Source organism: Gossypium arboreum, chromosome 9 (assembly GCF_025698485.1).
Source record: "Gossypium arboreum isolate Shixiya-1 chromosome 9, ASM2569848v2, whole genome shotgun sequence".
NCBI lineage: Eukaryota > Viridiplantae > Streptophyta > Magnoliopsida > Malvales > Malvaceae > Gossypium > Gossypium arboreum.
In genome coordinates this window covers 10,783,958-10,798,093 of record NC_069078.1, presented here as the reverse complement: position 1 = coordinate 10,798,093, position 14,136 = coordinate 10,783,958, and positions in this window count along the sequence as shown.

Sequence of the window (14,136 nt, the reverse complement as noted above, 5' to 3'; positions counted from 1 at the left end):
TGTTCTTATTTCATGTTTTTAATGTTTTCAGGATATTAATTCATGATTGATGTGCTAATTCAGTGGAGCAAAGGTCCTTGTTTAAGAGTAGATCTCAGATAATTGAGTGGAGTTGCATGCAACCCTAGAAATAAGGTGACATAAATCTATCGGATTAGAGTCAAATCTAATAGGGAAATCCATATATCAAGTTAATGGGACGATAAGGGTTTTAATTAGAAAGAGATTTCAATTAATAAACCTAGAGTTAGTTATTTTTACTCTCGAAAGAGATATTAATATAATTTAGGGATTTCTACAGATCAAGTCGAATGAATACATCGTTGAATTCACATTCAGAATAATAAGTGAAGTCTAGGTACATTATTTACTAGGTATTGTTTCTCTCATAAGTTTTCTTTGGTTATTTTCCTAATTCACTCTCTGTCATTTAGTAATTAGTTTAGTTAAAATTAGAATTTAAAACAAAACCTTTAATTTGTAGGCTAGATAATAAAAAGATAGTAATCATTAGTACTTTTAGTCTCGTGGATATGATATTCCCGACTCACCGTAGCTATACTACCATTCGATAGGTGCGCTTACCTTTGTCGTATATTATATAGTTGGTGTCGTCATCAACATGATACCACTATGAGCCTCGTGCAAAATCTTCTATATAAGCTCTAAATTCTTCGATACACACACCTTGCCTTTGAATAATAAACAACCATCTGTACCAATCTGAAACTCTAAGTCAAAAACTGATTCACACTATACCTGTTTAGCCTGTAACTCTTTATCATTTTTCTAAGCATAATAAATTTGCTGTAGAAATGTCGGTTTAGTTCTCAATTCAGCTATGATTGAACCATCATTAGATAGCAACAATCGGGTATTCATAGCTCACAAAGTAAACAGATATTTTCAGCTCAAAGCATCAACAACTACATTAGCCTTACCTAGATGATAGTCAATAACCATATCATAGTCTTTTATCAATTCAAGCCACCTGTGCTATCTCAAATTTAAATCTTTCTGTGTCGTCAAATATTTTAAACTTTTATGATCAGTATAAATATGACATTTTTCACCATACAAGTAATGCCGACATATTTTCAGTGCAAACACAATAGCAACTAACTCAAGATCATGTATCGAGTAACTTCTTTCACGTGGTTTAAGTCATCTTGAAGCATAGGCTATTACTTTACCTTCTTGTATCAACATACAACCTAAACCATTTAATGAAGCATCACTGTAAATAATAAATTCCTTACCCGGTTCAGGCTGTACTAACACAGGTGCTTTCGTCAATAAGTATTTCATTCAGTCAAAGCTCTACAGACATTCATTAGTCCACTCGAACTTAACATCTTTCTGTAGTAGACGAGTCATCGAAGAAGCTATCATCGAGAACCCTTGTACAAATCTCTGATAATATCCACCTAATCCTAGAAAACTTCTAACTTCTTATACATTCTTCGGTGGATTCCAATTTACAATATCTAAAATTTTACTCGGGTCTACACTAATGCCTTCAGCAGATACAATATGTCCGAGAAAACCAACTTCTCGAAGCCAAAATTCAGATTTACTGAATTTAGCATACAACTGCTTTTCTCATAGAATTTGCAACACAATTCTCAAATGATCTACATGCTTCTTTTCATCACGTGAATAGACTAGAATATCATCAATAAATACTACCACAAACCTGTCTAAATATGGTCTAAATATTCTGTTCATCAGGTCTATAAACACTGGAGGTGCATTAGTCAGCCCAAATGGCATCTCAAGAAACTCATAATGCCCGTATCTAGTTCTGAAAGCTGTCTTTGGTAAATCTGACTCTTTTACCTATAACTGATAATAACCCGATCGAAGATCAATCTTTGAAAATACAATGACACCTTTCAGCTAATCAAACAAATCATCTATCCGAGGCAATGGGTACTTATTCTTTACTGTGACTTTATTAAGTTGTCGAATAAAACTAGAGCACCCCAAGGTTAATGACTAGGCCGAACAACACCCCTGTCAACAAGTTCTTGCAACAGTGTTTTCAACTCCTTTAATTCTGTAGGAGTCATCATGTATGGAACTATAGAGATTAGATTAATATTCGGAATCAGATCTATAGAAAATTCCACTTCCCTTTTTGGTGGCAACACTGGTAATTCCTCTAGAAACACATCAAGAAACTCAGATACAACCGGTACTGACTGAATCTTTGATTCAGATACCTTGGTGTCCAACACATATGTAAGCAAAACATTACATCCCTTTGTAACATACCTCTGTGCTGACATAGCTGAAATCACATTAGACAATCCCTTTATTTTATCAGATTCAACACGAAGCAATTCACCATTCTGACATTTTAGTATGATATATTTATGTTTGTAATTTACCACTGCATCATGTTGGGTTAACCAATCCATACTCAAAATTACATCAAACTCATCAAAAGGAAATAACATCAAGTTAGTCAGGAAACAATAACCTTTTATCTTCAGTGGACAATTTTTACAAATTTTATCCACTATAACATACTAGCCTAGGGGATTTGAAACTTTCACCACAAATGCAGTGGATTTAACAGATAAATTTTCAACAAATACCAACTTTTTACATATATATAAATGTGTAGAACCAGGATAAATCAAAGCAATAATAACAGTGTCAAGTAAAGAAAATGTACCACTAATAACGTCCGGTGCGGAAGTATCCTCTCTAACACGAATGGCATATGTCCTTGTCAGTGCTTTAACTGTAGAGTCTTTTGTTGCTCCTCGGCTACCACTGACATTTCTAGAAGGTTGAGGCGGTCTACCCCTCGAAACTAGATTACTCGGCTTTGCAATATGATCAATGTCTTTTTCTATCTTCTTTGGATAATCTCTGAGAAAATGATCAAGTGAACCACATCTCGCATAATTGAGTGGAGTTGCATGCAACCCTAGAAATAAGGCAATATAAATCTACCATATTAGAGTTAAATCTAATAGGAAAATCAATAGATCGAGTTAATGTGACGATAGGGGTTTTAATTAGAAAGAGATTTCAATTAATCAACCTAGAGTCAGTTATTTTTACTCTCGAAAGAGATATTAATATAATTTAGGGATTTCTACGGATCAAGTCGAATGAATACATAGTTTAATTCAAATTTAGAATAATTAGTGAAGTCTAGGTGGATTCTTTCTTGGATATTGTCTCTCTCATAAGCTTTCTTTGATTATTTTCCCAACTCGCTCTCTGTCAAGTAAGGAAAATGTACCACTAATAACGTCTGGTACGAAAGCATCCTCTCCAACACGAATGACATATGTCCTTGCTGGTGCTATCGCTTCAGATCTAACTGTAGAGTTTTTTGTTGCTCCTCAGCTACCACTGACATTTTCAGAAGGTCGAGCCAATCTACCCCTCGAAACTAGATTACTCGGCTTTGCAATCTGATCAATGTCTTTTTCTACCCTCTCTGGATAATCTTTGAGAAAATGATCAAGTGAACTACATCTGTAATGGGCCCCGCTTCTCATTCGGCACTCTTCAAAATGAGATTTTTTACAATATCTACACCTCGATTTAGGATTACTAACACTACCCACACTGGTTATAGATTGAGTGGGAGATCTCCGATTAAAGCGTTGAGAGCCTCATTCTTTTCCAACATACCCCATAGCTAAAGGAGAACGGTCCTGATACTTCTTTGATTTCTTTGAAACTGATAATTGTGATTTTCCCATAGGTCTTTTACTAAGAACCCGAGCTTCTCTTTCAACCTATTTCTTCTCTTTACTCAATTCTTCAGCTTTGTAGGCTCTTTCAGCTAGAATTGCAAATTCCCGTAATTTAAGGATTCCTATCATTAATTTGATATCTTCATTCAGCCCCTCTTCAAATTGGTTACACATTTTAGCTTCGGTTTGGACCCATTCTTTGGCATATTTGCTCAATTGAACAAATTCTCTTTCATACTCAGACACTGTCATATTTCCCTATTTGAGCTTAAGAAATTCTTTCCTTTCTTGATCAAGGAATCTCTAACTGATGTATTTATTTCTGAACTCTGTTTGGAAGAATTCCCAAGTAACCTCTTCTTTCGGTACCAAAAAAATTTTAGTGTTCCACTAGTGATAATCTGTATCTTTTAGCAATGATATGACATATTTCAAACATTCAGTCGGTGTACAAGATAATTCATCTAAAACACAGATAGTATTTTCTAGCCAGAACTTTGCTCGTTCAGGATCATCTTCAACTGATGCTCTGAATTCCTTTGCTCCATATTTACGGATTTTGTCTACTGGAGCTTTACCTGTTCTAACAGATTCAATACTTATACTCTGTGGCATCTCGAGAACCGACGAATAAGCAGGAAGGGAAGCTTGTTGCATCGCAGGGTTAGTTTTTAGGTATTGATTAAACCATTCATTCATTATTTGAAAGAATGTTGTTTTTCCCTCCTCCCCTCGGCCCTCTATCTTGGGCCTTCTATTGCTAGTTTTCTCTCTTTGTACTAAAGCTGGAGCATGACTTCTAACTTCCTCTGATTAAGCTCGGTAGGATGACATTACTATAAGAAAAACACATTTAAAATTGTCAGAATATATCACACTATCAAAAATAATTTAATGGCATGTATAGCTAATGTCGTATTTGCTATGTCGGTCTGAGAACCGGCTAAACCGTAGCTCTGATACCAAAAAATATAACACCCCAACCACTATCCGTCACCAAAACAGGGTTACGAGGCATTACCAAAGTTTACAGAACATTTACCAGTAAATTGAGTCAAATACGATTCAAATCTTGAAATTCATCATAACATCCCTTAGATGGGTCCTCGAGCCCCAAAATATATATTAGAAACGATTCGGGACTAAATCAGGATGATAGGGGATTTTTCGCAAATCCCAAAATTTTTCTCATTATTAAAGGTCTTACGCCTATGTACCAGACCGTGTGTCACACACGACCTAGACACACGCCTGTGTCTACCTGTGTGGACAAAAACAAGGCTATATCCAAGCCTCATTTCTCACCTGTTTTCATCCAGTACTTGCACTAAACTGTTCTAGTACCAACCAAGCAATTTCAATATTGTTTCGAACCATTTTAAAAACTCAACAGTATGTGTTTATGCATAATCATAGTTTGACTTATCAACATTTCAAAACCAAGTTCACACTAGCCATGCCAATAGCTAGGTTTACAACCAAACACTTCAACATTAACATTAGTATATTTTTTTTAGTTTATACATGCCATTAACTCAAAATGAAACATTTTTATATAACAAAATGTGGTGGTTGATAGTGTGATGTAGCTCTGACCTATCTTCGACCTCCCGAGCTTCTGAACATTATAAAATAGGGAAAAATAAAATGGGGTAAACACTTAGTACTTAGTAAGTTCATGTAACAAGAATTAAACTTACCATATATTTCCATGAAAATTAAATCAAACATGCACATGTCCATAACAATAGAATACTTGCCTAACACATACAAACTCAACCCATGGATCAGTCAAATAACATCATATAATTTCAATACATAGATGAGTGATGAGTTCATCAATTTCATGATTTCACGTACTTTCCATTTTCTATATTTTTTCCATTGAATTTCTCGAAATTTCGATGGATTTCTAGTAGTTCATTTATAGCGTACAAGTTCAAGTCTGTCAATTCATATTTATCCTTTCCAGGGAGCACACTCCCAAGTCTCATTTCACACAGTGGAATTACCAGTCCAAGCTAAATCCCCTATAACATATACTCAAAGAGTATTTGTCAGGATTACCAGTCCAGGCAAAATCCTTTCAGTGACAAATACTCTATTAAGCTTGATTTTGATTACCCGGCCAGGTTAAATCCTTTTATTTTCCCATGTAACATCCTTTTTCAGTGATCCATCGAATTCCTTTTATTCAATCGAGATTATTTTTCCTTTTTATCAAATATATTCAAACATTTCATCACTTACCATATATTAACCATTCAAATCACATTCATGTCGTATAAACATATAATTCAAGATTAAAGAATTCAATTTAAGTTACACAAACTTATCTCGATATTCGTTTGTTAATAAAGTCTACTAATCTGAGACTTTTTCCTTGCCTCAATCTACTCTCGTATTTAAGTCATCTGGATCGACATAAATGAAATTAATCATCAATTTCATTCAATTTATATTCTATTGAGTTCAATGTACATTTTAGGCAAAATTACCATTTTAACCTCAAACTTTTCATTAATTCCAATTTCATCCCTAGGCTCGAAAAAAAAAATGAAATTCATGCAATCTAATCCTTTACCCAATTCTAACTTGAAATTCTCTTAATTCAACCCCTAATTCATCAATTAATTCAACATAAACTATGTCCAAAAATTTACTAACTTTTAAAATTTTAACATATACTAAGTAGTATTTTGTTCTAGGATCATAAAAACTCAAAAATTACGAGAAAAAGACTTAAATTGACTTACCAATTAAGCTTGGAACTTTTAAAAAGAAAACCTAAATTCACTTTTCTTTTTCTTCTCCCTGTTTCATTTTGCTCCTCTATTCTTATTCTCTCTTTTTGTTTTACTTTAATGTTATATATATTATAATAATATAATATAATATAATTAATATATTATTTACTTATTTATTAAGTAAATATAATAAAACATATATAATTTATACTTAAAAATCTCAGATTTTTTGAATGGTTAAACCGCCTCAATTCATATTAATTGCATATTTGCCTATTTAGCCCCTTTGACTTTCCTTTAATCTATAATTCAACTTTGACCTCTATTGCAATTTAATCCTTTTACCTAATTATTTTTAATTTAAGCAAATTCACTTAACTAAAACCTAATTAACTATACAGCCAAATTCGTAATTATTTATTAAAAATATTTATGAATCCGATTTATCGAAACAGAGTCCCAGGTGTAGCACCCCAAACCCGTCCTAGACATTATGGCCGAATATGACGATGTCACATGGTAGTATTTTTCAAAAACGTGAGTTGTCGTCAAAAACCTCTTTTCTATATAACCTCTCTCCAATATTTTATGTTAATTCTAGAACGTGTCATTCATTTTCAAAACATTATTCATTATCACAAAGTTATACTCTTTCAAAACGTTATTAATTTTCAAAACGTCACTTATTGCGGAAGCTTTTTAAAACAGTTGCGTATTTGAGTGAATTTTGTTAAAACGTTTGATACTTCTTGAAAACGCAATTATCCCTACTACTAGCAGTTATAAATCAAGCAATAAATATCCAAAATAATCCGTGAAAATCCAAAGTGGTCATTATTACAGTAAATACCCCAAAATAAAATGAAAATTATAAATAATTACTAATATAGAATGAAATGAGTTGTGTGGCCACCGTTGAGTCCTCCACCACACCGATCCGCCAATGTTTGAGGGTTACCTGTGCAGATAAAAGAGATGGGTGAGCTTACGAAAACTTAGTGTGCAATCCCATATAAAGCAAACAGACAGAATGTAATCACAGTCTGGGCCTAAGCCCATTTCAGTATCAGTGACAATATCAGTTTGGGCTTTAGCCCATCTCAACATAGTAGCAATCTCTCGCCTCTTCAGATCGGCATAAGATTTCTACCTGTCAGAAGATACCTTCAGACGGTCCCTAATTAGCCGAACCTTATCCTCAATCTCAAAGTTCAACTCAGGACCAAACACTCGTCGCTCAACCAGTTCAGTCTAACACAAAGGAGTACAACACTTATGACCATACAGAGCCTCGTAAGGTGTCATCTATATACTCGACTAGAAGCTGTGATTATAGGCGAACTCTGCTAGCGGAAGATAGTCGTCCCAACTGCCTCAAAAGTCAATAAAACAACTCCTTAACATGTCCTCCAGTATCTGAATCACCCTCTTAGACTGTCCATCTGTTTGAGGATGAAACACAGTACTGAAGTTCAACCTTGTACCCAAAGCTTCATGTAACTTTTTCCAGAACCGAGATGTGAAGTTAGGATCCTTATCAGATATTATTGAAACTGGTACCCCATACAGTCTCACTATCTCAGACACATACAGCTTAGCTAGTTTCTGCAGAGAGTAGTTAGTGAGAATAGGTATGAAATGGGCGGACTTGGTCAACCGATCTACGATAACCCAAACAAAATCCTTCTTAGTGGGCGTGAGGGCTAACCCACTAACAAAGACTATAGTCACTCGCTCCCATTTCCAAAGTGGAATCTTAACTGGCTGTAACAATCCCAAAGAAAACTGATGCTTAGCCTTAACCTACTGGTATGCCAAACACTTAGCTACAAATTTAGTAACCTCTCGTTTAAGACCTAGCCACCAGTATAACTTACGAAGGTCGCGGTACATATTATTTTCGCCTGGATGCATAGCAAAAGGGCTACTATGCACCTTTCACAGTATGGACTGCCTTAAATCAGTATCCTTTGCTACACAAATTCTCCAACAGAAACAGAGCCCCCCATCGTTATTCAGTCCAAAATCCACATTATCACCACTCTTAACCTTTCAGAATCGAAGACTTAGTGACTCATCCTCCATCTGTTTACCTTTAATCTGCTCAATCCACGTCGTATTAACCTGAAGTTTGGCCAACAGAATACCATCCTCAAATAAACTGAGACGAGCAAACATTGCCCTCAGATCAGTCATAGCCCTACAGCTCAAGGCATCAGCCACCATATTGACTTGACTAGGATAGTATTCAATAGTACAGTCATAGTCTTTAAGCAGTTTAATCTATCTACGCTACCTAAGATTTAGCTCCTTTTGAGTGAGGAGGTACTTGAAACTCTTGTGCTCGATGTAAATGATACACTTCTCCCCATACAAGTAATGCCTCCAGCTTTTCAATGCGAATACCACTACGGCCAACTCCAAGTCATGCGTCGGATAATTTGCTTCATGAGTCTTAAGCTGACGAGACGCGTACGCTACCACCTTACCCTCCTGCATCAACACATATCCCAAACCAACATGTGATGCATCGCTATAGACAGTAAACTATTTCCCAAACTCTGGCTGTATCAAAATAGGGGCCTCAGTCAGTAAGTCTTGAGCCTCTCAAAGCTCTCTTACTGCGCATCAGTCCAGTTAAATGGCACACCCTTGTGTAGCAACATAGTCAAATGTGCTACAATCAGTGAAAACCCCTCTACAAATCGTTAATAATACCCTGCCAATCCCAAAAAACTGCAGATCTCAGATACAGTCTTAGGCTGCTTCCAATCCAAGATAGGCTCAATCTTTGGAGGATCGACTCTAATCCTTTCAGCAGAAACCACATGTCCCAAAAACGTTACTTCAGGTAACCAGAACTTATATTTACTGAACTTAGCGTACAGTTGTTCTTCTAGCAGAATCTATAGAACCACTCTGAGGTGTTCATCGTGCTCATCCTCAGTCTTCGGATACACTAGATAGGGCTGGATCACTTGGTTCATCAGATCCATAAAAGCTGCCAGTGCATTCGTCAATCCAAATGGCATCACCAGGAACTCGTAATGACTGTATCGACTCCTAAATGTTGTCTTATGCACATCAGCCTCCTTAACTCTCAACTGGTGATACCCTGATCGGAGATTAATCTTAGAGAAAACTGAAGCCCCTCAGAACTAGTTAAACAGATCATCTATCCTTGGTAGGGGGTACTTATTCTTGATAAAGAACTTGTTAGTAGTCAGTACACATACACTTGGATCCATCCTTCTTTTTCACGAACAGAATAGGTGCCCCCCATAAAGATACACTAGGGTGGATAAACGCACGACCCAGTAACTCTTGAATCTAAGCCTTGAGCTCCACAAGCTCCTTCGGTACCATTCTATAGTAACCCAGGTAACTCTTCAGGAAAAATGTGCAAAAAGTCTTTAACCGTCCTAATATCTTGAACAAAAGAATCCCTTAAATCTGAAACACTGATGTAGGCCAAATACGCCTCACATCCCTTACGAACCAACTTTTCTTCCCTTAAAGCAGAAATCGCATTCAATAAGTAATCCTGACACTCCCCAATTATGACTACCTTGCTCTCCTCCGTAGTTCTCAGTATAACCCTTTTTATGGCACAATCTAAGCACACTCGGTGCTTGACCAACCAATCTATTCCCAGTATCAGATCAAATCCTCCAAAAGGCAGTTCCATCAGGTCAGCCAAAAAAATAGCCCATTGATCCTCTAGAGGAACAACTCTAAATAGTTTGTTAACCTTTATTGATTGCCCCAACGGACTTAGTACAGTGACCTGACTAATAGTGCTCTCATCCATTATACCTAAGTTTTCAGATATCGTACAAGCTACATAGGAGTGAGTAGATCCTATATCTATCAGTGCAGTATAGGGTGCATTCTAAATAAAGAACGTACCTGTGATGACGTTCGGAACATCTCCATCCTCTCGGCGATGAGCAGTATAGACTAGAGTCGGCTGCCTCTCCTCAGTATAACCAGCACCTCTGCCTGGTGCTCTCTGACCACGTCCTAGACTATTATCACCCCTGGCCTGACTACGGCCTTTTGGTGGTGTGGAACAACCCTCGGTGGTGGTGCAGTACTAGTGCCCGGAGGTTGCATCTGATCAAACTTCTGTGCTCTCTAATACGGTGCTTTAGAGAACTGTACCTCAAATGTGCCCCAGTTCATTTCCAACACTCGCCCTAATGGCGTCTACCACAATCAGTACACAGCGGCTATGCAGTAGCAGTATTAGGGGCCCTAACTCTGATCAGTCCATCAACTCTAGCCTTTTCTTAGTCCTGTAAACGGAACTCAAGGGCTCCGATTTCCTCTTTCTCCTACCTCTCTCTTGGTTCTGGCGTTCAGTGTGTTTCACTTCCTCGAAGATCTTTTCCTTATAAACCAAAGTAGCAAATTCTCACTCCTTCTGTGGAGCTATGAGGATCCTCAGATTATCCCTAAGGCTATCCTCGAAGCGAACACATCGCTCAAACTCAGTCGTCACCAGACCTCGTGCATAGTAGCTCAATCTCAGAAATTTGGCCTTATACTCGGCCACTGATCTATCCCTCTGAGTCAAATTCAAGAGCTCTCTCCTACAAGTATCCACATAACTGGCACCCACATACTTCCCTTGTAAGGCAGTCTTGAAGAACTCCCAGGATAGTCGATCAGGCTGAGTGCACTCATTAACCGTAATCCACCACCGATATCTCCTATCACGTAGCAGCGATACAACACCCTTTAATTTCTACTCGAGGGTGCAGTCTAAGTCGTTCATAATTCTCTCTATGGCCTCTATCCAGTACTTAGCCACATTAGGAGCGACCCCAACAACAATCCTGAATATCTCTAGTCCATTAGACTAGAGTCGTTTCGTAACCAACCCTCGGCCTCCCACTCCAATATTGGGCCTAACGGCCCTCTCTAAAATCCTCAACATAGCCTGAGACAGTGCGTCGTCCCCAACCGCTCGATCATGAGACCTAGCCTTAGTCATAGGTGAAGCCGGTGTCTCACTAGTATCCAAATTAGGCAGATTGCCAGATGACGAAGACCCAGCTCGAGCACCTTACGGCCTCTACCACGGCCTCTTGTACCCCACTCACAAGTACCTCTTGTGCTCATTGTCTAATTACGTTTTATCTATATTAACAGTTTTATGCATCAGTTTATAGTTCCAATGTTTATTAATGGATATTTTATGTGAACAGTATCAGAAGTGTAAAGTTTGTTTCGTACACCGCAGTGTCAATCAATGTCCATCAATTTTACTACAGTTTTGGTATACCCTATTTTGGGTATTTTCAGTACAGTCTATCAATAGTAGTCCCAGTATATACTACCTATAGCAGTTTCATTTAAAAACATATAACAATTATAGAAGACTTACAGAATCGGCGTTGGAGACTCAATATACCACACGTTTAGTAAAAATATTCCCGTATATAAAAAAATTAGTTAAAAAACAAGTTTTTCTTTTTAAAATCGAAATTCACAGTCGAGTTTTGTAACCTGGCTCTGATACCACTAAATATAATACCCAAACCTGACCTATACATTATGGCTGAATCTGGCGATGTCACATGGTAGTGTTTTTCGAAAACGTGAGTTGTCGTCAAAAACCTCTTTTCTATATAACCTCTTTACAATATTTTATGTTAATTCTAGGATGTGTTATTCATTTTCAAAACGTTATTCATTATAACAAAGTTATACTCTTTCAAAAAGTTATTAATTTCAAAACGTCCCATATTGTGGAAGCTTTTTAAAACAGTCGCGTATTTGAGTGAATTTTGTTAAAACGTCTGATTCTTCTTGAAAACTTGATTATCCCCACTACTAGCAATAAAAATCCCAAACAATCCGTGAAAATCTAAATAGGCCATTATTACAGTAAATATCCCAAAATAAAATCAAAATTATAAATAATTACTAATATATAATGAAATGAGTCATGTGGCCACCGTTGAGTCCTCCGCCGAACCGATCCGCCTATGTTTGGGGATTACCTGTATAGATAAAACAGATGGGTGAGTTTACGAAAACTCAGTGTGTAATCTCATATAAAGCAAACAGACAGAATGTAATCACAGTCTGGGCCTAAGCCCATTTCAGTATCAGTGACAATATCAGTTTGGGCTTTAGCCCATCTCAGCATAGTGGCAATCATGTGTTTGGCCTTGGCCCATTAATATTACAATAATCAGTACAGTAACAGATTATACAGTATACAAGTCCTTCCAAGCCAGCCTCTATACTCCATCTCCGTCCAACCCTACACTCTCTGTGGGGATATAATCAACTCACATATCCCTACCCTCCAAAAAGTACCGAATGCGGCACTAGATAGTAGTTAGTAGCTGAGCTGTCAGTAAATTAGGCCCGAGGGCTTTCAGTACACATTCTCTGATAAAAAAAAACCCCCAACCCAATGCAATGCAGTATACAAATATGATATGCTATAACATAATATCATGCTTGTAACTAGGGCATACAGTATCAAATCAGTGGAACATTATCAAGCTTATTCATATCAGTCATACAATCATTTCAGTCAATTAGGGGTCTACTAGGTAATCTTACTGACCCTACAGTAGGTCCACAGTCGGCTCGGGCAACCTGTGCAACCTTACCAATCAACCAGTGAAAATGGGCCCACAAACCCATGTAATTTGCCCGTGTAGGCCCACACACTCGTGTGGCCCACAAGGCCCAAAATGGCCTTAGACGTGTGGATAACACAGCCTGGCCCAATAATCCCTCAGGCCTAGGGGCCAAGCGGCCCAATTCAGCTCAACCCATGAATCGCACATGGCTTGCCTCGTCGACCACACGCTCATGTCCAAACACACAGCCTACCACATTGGCGGCCGTACGCCCGTGTGGCGTCGACTTTCTTGTTTCCTGTCTTCTCACCGAATTCTATTTCCAGAGTCATGTTTACACACCTAATTACAAAAAATACACACACAATTTTTGAGCAGTCCGAATCCTATGTTCAACCATGTTCACACAATTAATCGCACCTCAACAAATTTAAAACGGTCCCTATTCCAACATTTATGCACTTGATCGACAGCCATTTTCCTTGTTTGAACAGCCTAGGCCGTACTCACTTAAATTTTTGGAAAAGAATGATCACAAGCTCCTCGATTAATTCTTGTAATTCCAGTCGAAACCCCTATGAAAAGAATATTTACAAGAACAGTCTAAGCCAGAACGAGTACCACCTACCGAAAGCACAAACCCGTAGAATAGAAATAGAACACTAATTCGAAAAAGAGCAGGATAGACCGAAAATGCAAGTTAAGGGGAACACCTGAAGTTTCAGAAACTACAAGAGGGAATTGGAGAGAAAGACAGCAGTAATGGGGAATTTCGTCAAAAACAAAAAGAAAAAAAAAGGATGGAGAGGGAATAAATCAATAGGTGGAGGGGAAAGCAGTCGAAAATATAGTAGCAACACAGGGAGATTGAAGTCAAAGGAAAAAAATGAAAATGGGTGGGGGAAAGAGGGATAGAATTTGGTTGTGGAGGCAGAGAGAAAAAAAGAGAAAGAAAAGAAAGATGGTAGAGGAGGGAGTAACGTCAGAAAAGAAAGAGGGAGAGGGATAGCCGAACTTGCAAATACAGTTTGAATGTCCTCAAACTCATTACTCATT